Source organism: Thunnus thynnus, chromosome 24 (genome assembly GCF_963924715.1).
Source record: "Thunnus thynnus chromosome 24, fThuThy2.1, whole genome shotgun sequence".
Lineage (NCBI taxonomy): Eukaryota > Metazoa > Chordata > Actinopteri > Scombriformes > Scombridae > Thunnus > Thunnus thynnus.
Window position 1 is genome coordinate 18,894,991 of NC_089540.1, and position 17,544 is coordinate 18,912,534.

The window sequence follows — 17,544 nt, forward strand, 5'->3', positions numbered from 1 at the left end:
CAGGTCTGAGGCCGTTTATCACTCTCTAGACTCTTTACTCATTTAGCCGGTCGGTGACAACGATGCCGTCTGAACTCCGAATAACAGCTCAGTCTTCATCTGTTGTAACGGGACTGCAGATGTTCAGACTTCCTGACGATTTGAAGCACTTTTAGGACTCGTTGTCGGCTCAAGAGTTGAGCTTGATTCTTGCCGTGCAGACAGAAAGTTTGAACTCTCTTAAAGGAGACATATCGTGCTTTTTGTGATTTTCTATTGTTTTTATGCTGTTATGATGTTGGAAGTCCAAAACTTGAGGTGAACGTATGTAGAAATGCTGCCTGGAGGTCAAAAGTCAGAGCTTAGTAAGCTGAGTTACCTCTACTTCCTCCTCATGATGACCACGAACAGCCATCTGTTGGTAGCGTTTGTTGCTAAGGTGGTTGCTAAGGTGTTGCTAAGGTGTACGGATGGATTTGACAAGTTGACATTTGGAGCAAAGAAGGAGAAAAAAGAAGTGAAATCCTGCTACTATAGTTTGTTTACGTAACCTCTGAAGCTGACCAATCAGAGCAGAGTGGGCTCATCGGGATGGGTAGATCCATTTTTGTCTTTTTTTAGGGGGGGACAGGGGGTATTTAGGGGGAGAGAGCAGGCCAACAGTAAATGCCACATAAAAATGGTATCATCATCTGAAAGCTGGGAACCTGAAGATTAATTTGAGATGCAGCTGAGCGTTATGTGTGTCAAGTTTTTCTAGTTATAAATCTGTAATCTTGCTACTATAGTTTGTTTATGTAGCCTCCGAAGCTTCCTGAAACTGACCAATCAGAGCAGAGTGGGCTCATCGGGATGGGTAGATCCATTTTTGTCTTTTTTAAGGGGGGGCAGGGGGTATTTAGGGGGAGAGAGCAGGTCAACAGTTTATGCCACATAGAAGCTGTAATAAATCTGTAATAAATGCGTCTTGATTGGGCGCTCTAGCTTTAAGACCGAGCCTCTGACAGACAGCGATGTCAGCCGAGGACGCCGGCATCCTCGTGGAGTTGAAGAGGTTAAAGAGACAGGAGCTGAAACCGCCTGTTTCAGACGGAGGCTGAACTGTAAATCATGTAAAGATATTCCAGTAGAGCCCCAGAATATATAAATATAGACCTGGAAACGTCCTTTAATGACTTGTTCCATTAACCATGAAGATGAGGCAGATAGTGATGTTTAGTTCAGGACATTCGTGGTTTATCATGTTTGAATGGATGTTGGAAACTAAAAGTGGAAAGAAAGATTAAAAATGTCAGGAAGACGTCCAGCTCCAAAGTATTTTGGTTCTTGATCCACTGTGAAAGAATTTGCATATAATTTTATCTCTTTTTTTTATCTTAAACTTCCTTTTTAGGCCAGTCTGGTGTGTGTGTGTCTCAGCTGATAACTAGACTGATATACTGGCACATAAATATGGAGATTCAGTAAGTTGTTTTGTCTCCTAAACTAAAGACACCTTACAGTTATTCCAGTATTACTTCTAACTCCTCTCTCCTCATTCGTTCCTTCACGTTCTCTAAATATAAAGCGTCAGTGAGTAGTTTTAATTACAGCCATTGTGGATTCACAAAATTATGTCACAAAATCATTCATATAAACTCCGGAGTTTATGTTAAACTTGATTAAATCTCTGTATCATTCATCTGCGCTGTGAAAGCAGCTCCGGTCTGTGTTTATACGCCTGCTGGCTTCAGCGCCGAGGCCTCGTTTGTTTTAACTCCCACATAGCGTTAGTGGGCGGCGGGTTGATATTCTCTATAAAATGGTGCTGACATCAGGAATTGTAGCAGAAACTGCAAGATGGAGCTCAAAGTTTTTAGCACTCATGGGGTGTATGTGCCTCCTGATACTGCAGCTTTTTATAACATATCTATGATGATTAATGGTTGTTTATGCGAATTGATTTCCCATTCGCCATTATCCACTTTTTAAGTGTCTGGCAGCGAGGCCTTGCTGGTTTGAGAGATTATCCTGCGTTTCAAAGGTCACAGATGCCTTCGCCATTGAGTAAGGACACTTGAGCAAGACTCTCAACCACTCAGCCTGCACAAATTGTTCTGTATAAGAGCATCAGCCACATAGACGGCTAAAAAAAAAAAAAAAAAAAATGTAAATTCCTGTTGGCTTTTGGAGTACAGGAACACGTCATTCTCCGCACAAAAGCGAAGCAAAGTAAAGCAGCCGGCTCTAACGGTCCCTGAGCCGATTCTCAGATAAGTCTCTTTGTGCCCATCAATCCCTGCAGATGGGAGTGTGTTTTGCCGTGGAGACCGTCCGTTCTCATGTCTGACATCATGTATGGGAGCACTTGTCTCAGCCGACTGGACGCACGTGGCCCTCTCCAAAACCCAGTGACACGCCAACAATGCATGTCAGCGTCGTCGTCGAGGACTCGCGGGGCTCCACGCTGGGCAAAGCCGAGGGAAAAGTCACACTCAAGTGATCTGAGAGGAGATGAATGTCAAGTGCAAAGTGGGGTCCCCTCGCGGAGGTCCCGTCACATCTGACCAGTCCCGTCGCTGTGTTGTCACTGTGGAGAGTTTGCTGTTTGGTTCGGTTCACATCGGGGCTTTGCCGTGACATTTTTTGGGAGCTTTTCTGAGGCCTGTGTTGGAGCGGTAACCGTTTGGCTGCTTCTAACATCCTTCCTTGGCCGTTTAGTGCTCCTTCTCATGCCAAAGATTAGTTTTCTGTCTACAGTGAGCTCTTAAGATCTCACATTCAGTGGGCAGGACTTTCTTATTGTTGTGTGAAAGCTTCATTACAGCAATGATACATTTTTATTTTTTGTAACTTTACCTGAGAAATTACATGAATCGAGTCATTTAAAGCTTAATGACGACGCTGTAATTCAGCTTCAAAAGGAGTTTGAAGAGTTTTATTTTATATTTCTTCCATAGAGCACTGGTTCACTGCAGTACTGTACATGTGAATCATCTTCATCCCAAAAAAAACTCTGGTTTGCAGTAAAATCTGTCCCATTTTATAAACAGCAAAATATCAAAAAAAAAAGCAGTTTTCTCTTTAGTTGAACCATTTCTCGATTCAAATTCAACATTTTATTTATTTACTTTTATAGTTTAGCAGGAAAAGGTTCTTAAATGTTTCCTATGATGTAGCGGATAAGTAACACCTCATCGAGTCTGGCTCCAAACAAATCATAAAAAATTTAGGGTTTGTGATCCTGTGCTGAAACAAGTAGTCGATTAATTAATTAGTTGAGTGATAGTTAAATGATTAATGGTTTCATTCTCCAGCTTCTTCAGTGTGAGATTACTGCTTTCTCTGTTTTATATCACTATATTAATATATCAAACGGTACGAACTTGTATGATCTGATGAGAAATCAAACTTTCTTCTTCTTCCTTTATTTAATCTAAGTAAAAACTCTCATTAAGATTAAAATCTATTTTCTCAAGAGAGACCTGGCCAAGAGAGCAATAATAAATACAAGACAAGTGAACACAACATAGAGTTAATATGCAACTCAAGATTACGGTTAAAATCCAGTTAAGATGCATAAAAAAGTATGATTTTTTTCTCAAATAAAGTAAATTTTAAGAACAACAACATTGACAAAGTGCTGTTTTCACGACCCTTTAGAACCGACTTTCATTCATGTTGGACAGATGAATCCCTCACTAAGACCTCTGCAGGTTCCCAGGACCTCACTTTGGGAACCTCTGGGCTTCTACTGGTGTCTTAACTCCACAAATCCTCGCTCGTAAAACACCACACGATCTGCTTTTGTTGCTGTACGAGCACACATACCTGTGTGTGTTTACACATGTGTGTGTTTTCTCTCCCTGCCGTGTCTACTTCTGTTCATTTGTCACACACAGAACAGCAGTAATTGCTGCATTGTGTTTTAATTAGATCTGTGCACAGACCCTTCATTCAGACAGCGCCGTCGTCCCTCAGAAACCCTTTAATCAGCGGACATTTTGTCAGGACACGAACCACGACTGTTTGACAGGAGAAGTGGGGACACTCTGCGACGTTATTAGCACCATTGTCGCCGATGTACCGCATGGTGGGCTGTCATTCGTCCGGACCGGGGCTGTGAATGAGGGACGGGAGGGAGGGAAGGAGGGAAAGAAAGGAGATTAGAGCCTAGGGATGAAGGCAGGTTTTGGCCCCATTGTGCTCCGGCGTTGGGAAACGCTCGATCTGTAGCAGCAGGGCAGCTTCCGTTCAGCCATTGTGACTTAGTGGAGGGGGTCCGGGGGAGACTCAAAGCCCCCGCAGATAACCCCGCCTGTGGATTTATGAACACCGGGTGTCCCCTTGCCTCATTTCAGTGTCATAGGCCCACCATGAGAGACATGAGACCGACATGATGTTTCTATTTTTCACTCGTTTATCAAAGGGCAGCTGATGAGGCACCATCTCCTCATAAGGTCAGACTGAAAACAGCTGCCACATAACGACATAAAGCAGCTGCAGTAAATATTACAGGAGCAAAGGAGGAAATCAGGTGGCGTTATCATAGAGGAGGAGGTCGTGGTGGATGGATGAACCAACAAAACATCAGACTTTAACACGACAGATCATTTTTAAAAACCGTGACCACGATCGACCCCAGATACAAGGGTGCAAGTTCTAGAAATCAAGCAAGTGCTAGCATGAGACTCGAAAGCAAACCACTCCGCTCCTGCGTCCTCATGATCACTCACATGCGATGTACGGATTGATCCCTGGACGCTGGAAGTAACGCAGTTCTTCAGTCTGACTGATGCAGGTATCGGGAGTGTACGCAATACAGCGACGTCTTCCGGCAGCTAATGCTAGCTTGGAGCCTCAGTACGAGAGGATCCGTAGACTAGAAGCATGTTCACATATTGATTGACAGCTGTGAGATCCCACCCCTGACCTCTCTGATTGGTTAAAAGGGTGAGGCACGTTTGAGTAGATAATACCTCTGTACTGCTACCAGGCGGTTTAAGGAGCTTGGGTCAGAGAAACCTTTGACATCACCTGTCCGCATTAAGATATCCATTGGAGCATATTTCAACTGAAAAATATAAGAAAAAAATGACATATTGCAGCTTTAAGGATGTAGTAATTTTACCCCAAACCTTGATCTTTCCCTAAACTTAACCAGACCTGAACCACCATATTTATTTTCCAATGGTTTTGGAAGTTATCATCAGAAATCCATCTATTTGTTGTTCAGGTGACGATGGATCAACAGCTTATTTTGTTGTTTAATTATTAGGGACTTGTTGGAAATATGATCCAGAAAGTCCACTTTCATAATATAAGACAGGATTTTACAACCCTGGAAACACAACAGAAATATAGTTCAGTCTCAGCAACTACTGAACACTGTTCACCAGTCTCACCAGTAATCTGGACCTTCAAGTGTTTGATTGGTCATCAGTGTTTTGCTTGATGACATTACAGCAACCTTCATTTCTCCCTTAAACGAACTCGGAGGCTTGACTCAGTGACCCAATGTGAGACCAATCAAGCGTTTTACACAGATATTATTTTACACATTCACACTGGGAGATGACCAGTACAACCACAGCCTTCACTGAGCAGCTTTACCGCAGAAACCAGATATTTATTTCCCCTCTCAGAGTTTCCCTAATGTGGATCTTTTCTTTCTTCTTCCACTGTGTTTGTGGAGGTTGGAAGTAGAAGAGCGGGTCGTCCAGTAATTAATAGTTGGTGGTTTGAACGCCAGCTCCTGCTGTCCACATGCCAAAGAGTCCTCGAGCAAAACACTGAGCCCGAAATTACTCCTGATGTGAGTGTTAGGGGGAAAAATGTGTGTCACTTTGGAGTAAATTTGATATCGAATGGAAATTCTAGTCTGTATCTGCATCAAAATACACATGTTTCAATTTTTAACTGCACTATTTCATAAGAAAATGATGAAAATCTTGTAATATTAAGATTTTTTTGTAAATGTTTCCTGGATTTCCACCAAAACTTCTCATGAAATGTTACCAAATTGTTTTTCCATGTTTTTGGTGGAAGGACTCAAACTGATGTTTGCAGGTTTCACCTCAAACTGGAACAGTTACACAATCTTGAGCATCTTGTTGAGTGAACATAATCTAGATCTCTCTTGGTATCTGTGGCATGATAAAGTTATCAGTATCATTTTCCACCTGGATGATTTCAGTCCGTGTTGACGGCGAAGCGAGCGAGGTCAGTACATCCCTGCATACCAGGATTATTTGTCCAACAGCAACGCGGTAACGAGGCGTGATGGATATGCAATGCAGAGAAAGCAAACAGCTCCACAACCACAAAGTATTTTCACCTGAATAAACTCAGATCGGAGGGGGATCCGGTTCTTCTCCTGGATGCTTCAGGTTGATCGCCTGTTTCGAATGTTCTGCAGTTTAAAGGAGCTTTCGACGGAGGCCCGTATTAAAGTTGACCCAAGCTTTTGTTACGGCGTGGAGCTTGGCTCGGGTAACTCAGCATGACGCTTGTGGACCTCAGCGGAGAGCACGAACGCAGAGAAGAAAACCACTTAGAGAGAGAGAGAGAGAGAGAGATCTCTTCTGGTTCTGGCACAGGAAGCGTTTGACCATCAGCAGCTTCGGCCACTAGAGGTCAGTAACCAGCTGTGGGCTGAAAACAAGACTCCCACTTCTTTTTAATGGGAAGACATTGAACTTGAAGTCTTGATTGCATCTCAGAGCTCTGAGCTTGACTCCCAGTGCATCCTGGGAATTTATATTAGATTCTTTCATCTCTGAAATCCCAGTCTGTCTGAAACTAAAATTAAGGTCTGTCTGAAACTTATTAAAGAAAATATATCAATTTCAACAATAAATGAAGGGACATTTTTCAAAAAATGACAGATAACCAATCTGAAAATCTAATATATGGCCACATATGAACACATATGAAACACTGGATGATGTATGTGTTCATATATGAACTGTTACTCTCATGTATTAAAAACAACATACATAGAAATGTATTTGAAAATAGTGTACAAAATATGTATTTTATGTTAAATATGTTCAAATCTTATCTGTATTATGTAAATATAGCTGTACATTACTGCATAAAAGTATATGAGTTACAGTTATGTAGTACACAGACATAAAGGAGGATCATATGCAACTTTCAGTTTGTTTGTTTTTATGGTGAAATTATCTCATAATTAACCTTTATTTATATTCATACAGATTCATACAGTCTTGTTCCAATGAGAGCAGGTCACTCTCTTCTTCATGGGCGCTCTGTGTTTACAGGACAATAAAAGCAAAAGACAAACATATAAAACTATAAATAAAAGATAAGAATACAGATTGAAAAACATTTAAAACTCTTTTTTTTTTTGGGCTCTTGATGACAAATCAGACAAAACAAGACTCACGGAACAAATGATTAAAGACCCTCCAATGAAAATCAAGTTTTAAACCTTGTTATTGTGTCCATGTGGTGTTTTTTAGACACTACAAGACACATCAGGAGCCAAATAAGCAGCCGTGGCTGAACATTTAATATGTCACATCCAATCATTTATAATTAAAGATCATTATATGCAGAGTTTACCTCCTCAGGTTTTCCCCCGACAGCTGATTCTGATCTGCACGGAGGAGTAGCAACCCGTCGAGTTGAAGAGTCGAGTCCAGCATGTTGTTGTTCAGCCAAGTTTCCATCAGGAGAAAAACACACCAGTTCCTCCTCTCCTGATGAACGCTCAGCGTCAGTCAGATCCATTTTGTTATCCGGTGAGTGAACGTTGACCAGAGAGAGCGATGGACTGGCTGGTCTGGTCACGTTAGCTTGTAGCCTGGCTAACAGACCACTGCACTCGTCTTCCTCTGGCCTCTGAGCTGCTGTAGTCTTCCTCACCAGTCTGCTGCTGCAGGGCGTTGAGTCCTCAGGAGCTGCAGTCTGATGATCGCTGCTCTAAGCTTCGGAGGAAGTGAGGCGGCAGAGTTGTTGATAATGTTCAGAGGGTCGGTCGGGCCGTACCTTCTTGGCCTAGTTGCTGTGGTCTATCAGCACACTCACGTTTCACACCATAACCAGGAGCCAGAGAAACCATAGGAGGAGATGTCATTTTCAGGATTTTACAGTGGTAATTATACTTTTTTTGTGGAAAAACCATATCAGACACATGTTGATACATGTCTGCAATCGAGAAACTAATCAGCAAATTAATCCACGATGAAAAGAATCTGCAGAGCATTTTCACGGCACAAATTCTGACTCACGGCTGCATTACAGAGCTCACTAAAATGTCTCAATGGGACAATAATGGAACAGAGCCATGGTTAAAGTTATTATTTACACCTGAGCTTTTCCTGCTTTGACAAGTAAAATGTCAAAATGTCTGTTGTAAAGGCACAATCACAGTATTTATATCAGATTTTTGTTTGGAAGTTGTTAACCGTTAGTGTCATCATAAAGTTTAAAAGGCTTGAACGATGACCTTTTTGACCTTTGAAATCGTAACCACGTTATTGACCTTCAGTCAAGTTTTCTGACAGTGACCTGTGTGTGTGGAGGGAGGGCTGCTGTTGGGACATACATGTGTATCATACAATACAAATTGCAGCATGACCTCACCCGCCTGCCCCTCTGCTTACTAGTGACAGGTGTATAAATGACCTCAAACACACACACACACACACACACACACACACACACACTGTGATGATTACACACCTCACTGTGGGACATGAAGACTTTCTGATCTTTGACCCTGATCCCTCTCAGGCCTCCACAGGACTTTTCATCACAACCCAACCCCTTGTTTAACCTTTTCTTCATCTTCTTCTGCTCCCTCATCTATCTTCCTCTCATCCTCATCCTCTTTCCTTCTCCTCCTTCTATTCTTCTACTCGTTTTTTCTTCTTCTACTCATTACCTCTTCTTCTCCATGACGCCCGTCTTCTTCTTCATCAAACATCAAAAGAAAAAAGAATAGAGAGTAGAGCTAGTTGAAAATGGACGTATTTGTTACATCTACCTAAAAAATATAAATTAAAATATACAAAAATCAAAATACAAGTAATTAAAATGTTTGTGAGACTGCAGGGAAGACGTCATTTCAACTGAATGAGAAAAAAAGCTCCATACATTATTACTTCCTCCAAAATCTTATTAAACATTGACCTTTAAAGTAACATGATGATGACTGAGTGCATCTATAAGCTTTAGAAGTAAGATCTGTGTTGCATCTTTTACATATTTTAGAAAAAAAAGCTTGTGAAGTAAAAGATCAGTTGAGTAATGACGAACATTTTACCTCCCTGGTGGTGTTCGGTTCAGGATGTGGAGGGGAAGGTGGCAGCCCTCACCCCAGGCCACTGTCCCATGTCAGGGGGGGGAACGTATCACGTAGCTGCCCGCCTCATCCATCAATGAGCAGGAGGCAGGGTGTGTGTGTGTGTGTGTGTGTGTCAAATTAAATATTTAGAAGAAACTTTTATTAAAACTGGCAACAAAAAGTCAAAAATCTCCTTTTAATTTCATGGCGTTTGCTCCTGTTCAATCCAGAAAGACATTAAACACAAAAACACACTTAAACTCCAGACTGAGCGCAGTTTCAAACAACTAATAGTGGAAAGGTCAAAGGTCAACAGATGTAATGAAATATCCCTGTGACCTGCAGCGGTCAAGTATGATATACAGAGAGGAGATGGGTGGAGGTGGAGAAACGAGCAAATAAGTCAAAAATAATGATCTTTACCTCTTTTTGTACTTTAATTTGATGTTCTGATCTGCTTGTATGATCATATTCACCACAGTTGGACGTCACCACAAGCCACACTGGATAAATATTTAACGAGGCCTCATCAAAATTTGGATATGTTTAAATATTAATGCTACATATCGCTAACAATTAGGCCTGAGAGCCGGAGGGTGGAGGGGTTGACGAGTCCTCCATTACCCTGTTTGGTAACGCAACACATTAAAGACTGAATGATGAATTTATTCTAAATGTTTAAAAGTTAAACCTTCAAAGACCCGATTCTGCATCAAAATACACAGACACACAGACAGTCCTGGTAGCAGCACCAATAAAGCAGCAAATAAACAAACAAGATCAGTCAAATGTGCTTTCTGTTAGTTAGTTATTTCACTTTTTTTATTAATCCTTCATCCGTTTCATGACACTGTTGCAGAGAAAACTTCAAAAAAAAAAATACAAGACAAGTCTTCTCATAACTCGCGTTCAACATCAAAAGAAGATGTAAATCATAACAAATTATCTACAAAATTTCAGCTATGTTCATACAGTATACACAATTCATAAACATATTATATAACAAATACAAGAGTATCCACTTCTAAGTGTTTACCACGCAGACCTAAACCCAAAAAGGAGACGTGTGTTGCATAATCATTATTCTCTTGAAGGGCCTTTTGCTGATCTCTGAGGCTTTCTGTAAGTAGTTAACATGATTTACTGCATGTGTCTCAGTCATAGATCCTTTAATGTAACTCCTGATTTATATAAATATGTTGCATATAGATAAAATGTTCATGATGAATATTACCGGGAACGTGAACGCTGATAGTCTGAACGTTTAATACGGTGTATAGAGTGGTTATTTACTTTACTTTAATTGTGTACTGACGGATGAATTAATTTACTTTTGACACATGAATTAAATGTTTTGACAAATGAAGTGGTGCTGCTCAGTGTAAACCCAGCTGGTGATTGAACTCACTGTAAGCTGCCAGTTTGCTTCATTAGAAGTTAAACAGCTTGGTAAACCGTCTCCGCCCCCGACGCCTTTCAACTAGAGCAGCTGCGTTCCGACAGTTTCTGAAAACCCACAATCCAACATTAGGAGGTGAGAAAATAAGCAGGATTTGAACTCTAATTCACTTTCTCTTTCTCATCTGTTTCATATTTACAAAAATGTAATTTTCAGAGCAGCTATAAACACTTTTGCCTTCTTGTTTTCAAGCATAACTCGGCCTTTGATGCTTTTAGAACTGCAGCAGTGTTTGAGGAGATGCAATGAAAGGCAGTGAAAATTTAAGGAAAACTAATGGTTGATGCTAATCTGCCTCTTAACAGAAGGGAAACCTTTCTCTAGTGCATATACAGTATATATGCAATAAAATATGCATGTTTAAATTCCTTACCATACAATAATAATGTGGTTTTTTGAGAAAATGAAGTGTTTTCATGTCAGTTTGGTCGAGTTACACAACTCCAATAATGAGTGTCTTGCAGGTAAACATCTTAAAAACAATGATACACCTTAAAAAATACCCGATTCGTAGTGAAACATAAACAAATGTTGCTTTATTGCTTTAAATCAAATTCCAGGAAACTTAAAACAGACTCTGAACTGACTTCTGTGTATCTTTGTGATACCGTGAACACCTGAACGCTCTACCTTCAGCTCAGTGTAACGCCGGGCGTCAGAGGTCGTCGGTTCAATGCAGCAGCCGTACATCTTGTCGCAGTGCCCTCGGGCAAGACACTGGACCTGTACCTGCCCCGCTAGCCCGCGGCGCTCTGACTGGCGCCATGTTTCAGTTTCAGCTTTTGTTCGGGTGGCAGCCGATTGGCCGCCACAAGATCAATGACATCGCCGGTCTTTGTCTTCACTGTAACACTGCTGGAGGAGGAACGTGAGAAGGGAAAAGAAGGTGTGTGTGTTTCTGTCTGAGTCTGTGTGACTGTATTGATATTTAAGTGGGAGGACGGTTGTTTTGTTACTGGGAGGGCAAACAGGGTGTGAGGAGTCGAGAGGCGACCTTTAGCCTCGAGGATCTATTTTTTTAAGAGGTAGAAGTAAAAAGATTCTGATTACATGGGAATACAGTAGGACTACATGCTGGTTTGGGTGTTTTAAAAACAGAAAAAACAATAGTAACTGGCTGCTTGGTGGCAGCAGAAAGCAAACAGTTGCATTTATCTAAAGTCATGTTTGTTTCTCTTATTTTAGCTCTGGTTTGTTCTCCACCGACCCCTGAGGACAAATATCTGGCTCTTTAGCTGCTAAATGTTCCACTTTATCGACCAGCTTGTTGCTGTAAGTTTTGTCACTAATCTAAAGTGGCGAGACTGCAGCAGATTTTAGATTACAGTCATTTCCTAACTTGTATGTTTGGACTATATCTGATGATTCCTGTCAAGAACTGCAAGGTTCCTGTCACATGTCAGAGATTAAAAACAAAAGACACACAGGCACATCTGAACTTGTCCAGAAGACGGATTTTGATGGTTTAGGAATAACATTTGTCACTGCTGCTTTGTGCTGTGTTGTATGTTTTGTGGTTGTACCCATTTCCTCATGAACTTGGAGAGTGTGTGTGTGTGCATGTGTAAGTAAGCATATTTGTGCTCGAAGCCCATGATCATGATAATCTGAACGAGATTAAAACAAGATTTGGATGTGATGACGTGGATAGAAAACACTGCAAACTAACAACATTTTGTCAGCTCTCATCTCTTTAACGCTCTGATATAAGATGATGCAGTAGTATTAGTATTAGTATTAGTATTAGTGAGAAATGCAGTGTTAGTAAGAGTTAGATTTTAGCATTTTAAAGGTTCTGTGTGTAGTCCCTTTCTTTTGTCCAATGTCATTTTCAGGAAGTAATTGTAGGAAGGTTGGAATAAACAGCAAAAAAAAAAGTCCTAAAATCAAGTGAAACCACCTGAAACACCCCCCCCCCCCCCCCCCCCCCCGAAAACACACTGACATGTGCAAGAATTTTCTATAAATAAGTATCTTGAAATAAGAGAGAATGAGGCCGGTTGGTGCAACTTGATTTGCACTGTAAATTAGAGTTTAACGACTCAAACTACAGACAAAAATAACTTGATAAGAAGGACAGCGTGAGAGAGTGTGTGTGTGTGTGTGATGTTTGAGGATGTTTCCACTGAGGCTGCATTAAAAACCGCATCAGATGTGATAATAACTTTAAATTCTTCACTCTCCGAGAGTCACGTGATGTTTCGGTGGAGTCGTGCCTTGAGCAAGCTCTCCTCAAACACTACTTAATAACAGCTAAAACCCACTTAACATTTTTTAAAAAAGGGGCTCTAAAGTCTCTATAATTAATCTCTACGACATGGTGGAATCTGTAAAACCAAGAGGGAACCGAAAGAAGATCTGAATCAAACTTGACAAAAGTAAACAGTCCCTGGTTTTATCCTGCGAGGAGGAAAAATGTCCGTGAAGTTGAGGAAGGTGTAGACGGTGGTGGATCCGACTGCCCTCTCTGGACTAAGTAAAGAGACCCTACCAGTAATCCAACAAACAACAGACAAAACTAAGCCAGATTTGGCCGCCATAATCACACGTATCGCCGGTGTGGAGCAACATATATCGGATGCGGAAGACAGGATCGATGCAGAGCAGCCATGCTAAATGAGCGAGCCTGTACAAACAGTAGACTGTTTAGAAAACTACTCCAGACGTTATAACCTCTCGTCTCGTTAACATCCCCGAAAATACAGAAGGAAACGACATAATCTTTCCTTTATTGGACCCTTAATCAACCGTGACTTGCTCACCAGCTCACCTCTGTATCACCTCTGTTGTATTTGTGTTATTTCATAATTTACTTATTTCTATCTTGTTTTATTTTTTATAATCATTCCTTTTTTATTATTGTCATGTGTCCCATATTACACAGCCTTTATTAATCTCCATTGTTGCAGTAAAGCTTGTGAAGGTCAAAGGTCGCAACACTGACTACAGCAGATATTTTACCCTTAAACAGTCATGAGGAAACAGAGAAGTGCAATGAGTGGAGGAAAGATTTATTACAGCTCAGATAGGAGAGTGTGGAGAACATTAATATGGAAATAATTAGGAATGACTGGCAGCAGACCAACTGAGCATTTTCACCGCCTGCAAATATTTTGGGTCTGAAGTCCTCCCGCAGCAGCCTTCTGTGCTCGATTACCGACAGCAGCCAAGCTTCTGGTCAGTAATAAAGGCTCTTTTATGAATCATGACAAATACAGTTTTAAGTTTCTGATAGAAATCACAAATGAGGAAGTTGGGCGAGCGTTTAATTTCTCATGAAATACCTCCGAGTTTGAGTGAGTGAGTGGGAAATTCTTTTTTTTTTTTTTTGTTCTCCTCTCTTTTGAGTGTTTCCAATAAAGGAGCTTTCGCTGCTGAATCATGTGTTCTCATCTCTAAATAAAGACATTTTATATATACACAACTCGCAGCAACGCCTGGGCCGTCATCACAAGTTTTCCCGGTTTTATTTGCCTCAGTAAAGATCATGTGCACTTTATCTGGGACACTTGACCCTGCAGCTGTCCTGTTAGCAGCTCGCTGTCTGTCTCATTTTGGTGGAAGCGTGAGATTGGCTTCCTCTGCATTCCAGCCTGCAAAAGGAATCTCTGTCTGAAAAATGTCATCCAATAAAGTGGAGTGCACATGTTTGTGTAAGGAGAGAGAGGAACCGGCATCGCCATCATCCATCCACCTGGACCTGGACGTCTGCAGAAGTTGGCCGCGTGCAGTCTCAGGCGGGGGGAAACGTGTCTGTTTCAGGCTCCAGATGCGTCCGACCCCGGCCCATAATTCAGCGCAGGCCTCGCAGATCAAGGCATTTCCTCTCAACCCCCTCTGACATCCATTCCAACTTTCATTAAACCCTCATATAGCCGAAAACTCGGACGGCCGTTTGCGCCGCCGGCTGAGCTCCGCGCCGCTCAACAGCAGCGTTTTTGCTTTGACATGTGCGTGCGTTTGCGGCTGCAGGGGGAGGCTGGAATTCCTCTCCATCTGGGGCCGAGGAAATGAGGCAGTGGGACGGAGAGCTGAGAAAAGATTGTAATAAGTATCAAGGCGATACACATTCCCGACTTAAGAGTGGATATATTGGATGGCTCACGGGAGATAGCTCGAACATCGATAGACAAAAATGTCAAATACAAAAAAACGTTCTCCATCTTTCTGTAAAGATTCAGGCCTAAAATGTTGGTCCTTCTAGCAGTGAGGCCTAAAGATGATGCTGATCGGTCCCTTCAAAACTTCGGTCCAGAGCAAAGTGTCTCAAACTCATCTGATTCTTTTTGTCGAGGCTACAGTGTCATCAAAGTTTCCTCTTGGTCTCCATCTTATCAGGTCGTTTCTGGCAACATTTCTGCAACACGTATTCTCTTAAAACAAGTGAAACAATGCTGAATATCTTAACTTCAACCTGCTTCATCAGTCTTGTAGAAACAAGTGTCTGCATGTTGAAACATGAAAGAATAAGGAAAAGTTGCTGATTTTACAAAATACTTTGACATTTATATTTTTCAGTTGTTTAAATATGATTTAAAGAACTCAATCACAGACAATTAAAACTTAATGTAAGAAAAGAGTATTTTTCAACACGACAGGTAAAAACGGTTGATTTATATTTGAAAACAAATCACTTAGAGGCTCAACGTGAGACAATAAGCTGAATGTTGATGAAAGCTCAGGAAGAAAAGTATTAAAATAATCCTCCAACAACGTGCCAGAAATTAAATCTAATCTAATAAAGAAAAAGGAGACTTAAGGACTAAAATTTCAGTCAAAATGACTTGTTAAGAGTTAGATTTTTGCAGTGCGTGACAAGGTGTCGCCAGCTTAATGTGGCTGGACTTCCCATAAAATTCACTTTTGATATTTATACTATTCAGAGGATGAAACCTAAAGACCGTTTCTGTTGCATCACCAGAGAAGATTTTAGACAAAAAATAGTAAAAACACTGAAAACAAAATGAAATTTCCAGATCCCAGAGGATGAACCCTTTACATTTTAATGTAAACGCTGCCACCTTCAGGACGAACTTCACACTTACAGCAGTAAAAAGGTGAAAACTGTGTCCATAGTTTGGTTTGTAAAGAACGTTTCATCCTCTAAGGGACACTAACAGGACAACTGTGGTGACGTAGGTGTTTATGAATGGGTCTTTGGGGCTGTGGATGTGTTTAGGTGTGTATCTGTGTGTGTGTGTGTATGTGGAGGAAAAGGTCAGCAGGTCTCCCTTTGCTTTTCCCCTCCCCTCATCTTTTTCTTCTGTTCCCACGCCGCGACGGTGATGAATCACAATCACTCGGGGTCACTTTGAACTTCAGTGCCAGGCGACCGGCCCTCTCGTCCCCTCTCTCAGATAGATGCATTTGATGACAAGCGGTGCTCCGGTGCGTCTGTAACACACCCGCTCTGACATGTCATCGAAGTCTGGCCGGCTGCCCGCCCCCGTCGCGTCACTGAACCAGAGGGAGAAGTGAGGCCGGGAGCTTCCTGATTGGTTGCTTTGGGCGCGGGGTGTAAAGGTCACAGTGGCGTTTTTTTAGAGCGGCGATAAGCTGCTGTTTGACCTTATCGCTGCACCGGCTTAGGTTGAGCTTTGTGACATATGATATGAAAGGGATGACAGAGTCTCGTCAACACCTGAAACACTGTGTATACCATAAAAACATATGAATTACACTTTGTATAGTGCATGATATGATAATAGTAACACATATCGCCGTCTTATAAAGTCATTTTGTCAAATATTGAACCCTAAAGATTTTTTTTACCTGTTTTCAGTACAGATCAACTTTTTTCAAATACAAATCTGTGTTAATTTGTGTCAAGAATTTTCTAGAATGAAGTGTCAGTATTTGTGTATTTTAGTGTCAAGGTTCATCTTATTTCTTGTTTCAAGATGCAAACAGATACAGATTTCAACAAAATTCTTAAAACAATATTCTTATTGTGGTAGTATTTATAGTAGTTTTTTTGCTTGTTTTAGGTTTATTTTATACTTAAAGGCAATTCAAAGTGCTTTACATAATGTAATAAACAATTAAAAGGGAAATATAACATAAACATTGCAAGTTAAAAGAATAAAAGAACTTAAAAAGAAACTGAGAACCAAAGTTTCTAACGTGGATTTAAAGGTAGCTTAAGTCTTCTGCTCCTCAGAAAAACGTCAAATAAGACGATGTAGAAGATGTAGCCTATCTGAACCATTTAGAGATGTGCAGACAAGCAGTAGTACTTAAATTGTATTCTTTGACAGACTGGAAGCCAGTGAACTTCAGCAGCAGCTTTCTGAATGAGCTGAAGTTTCCTGAAGGCTTTTTTAGGGAGTTACAGTAATACAACCTGCTGGAAATAAAAATACAAAACAAGTTTCTGCAAGTCATACCTGCCCCAGATATTTTTATGATGACAACCACTTTATTATTGATTTGTCATGACCGTTCAAATTGACCTCCAACATTTTCTGTTTTCATGAGCCAGGATGAACGCTGACTCCCTTTACACTAAAGACAATTATTTCAGTTTTATTTTTAGCATATTACTTAACACATTTTGTTGTTTTTAGAAAGTTCAGGCAGGTTCAGTCATTGATTTATTGAATGCCCTCTCAGAGAGACTCAGCGAAACTGTAATCACTTTATGACAAGGCGAGATAAATGTGGGTGTCATCTGCATATTGGGATTACGTTAATTTGTTATTTTAAAGAAAATGAAATGTTTCAGACTCAATAATAGACTATTTTCTTGCACTTCCAAGTTCAAAAGTTCTTTACAGGCTAAAAAAAAGGTCAAGCAATTGAAATTAGTAGA

The 17,544-nt window shown here is 40.9% G+C and overlaps 1 long non-coding RNA gene across 1 annotated transcript in view; it reads left to right on the top strand.

The window, feature by feature from the left end:
- LOC137177117 (uncharacterized) overlaps window positions 1-17,544 on the top strand; it is a 121,485-nt gene that overhangs the window by 21,258 nt on the left and 82,683 nt on the right. The gene's annotated exons all lie outside the window — the stretch shown is intronic.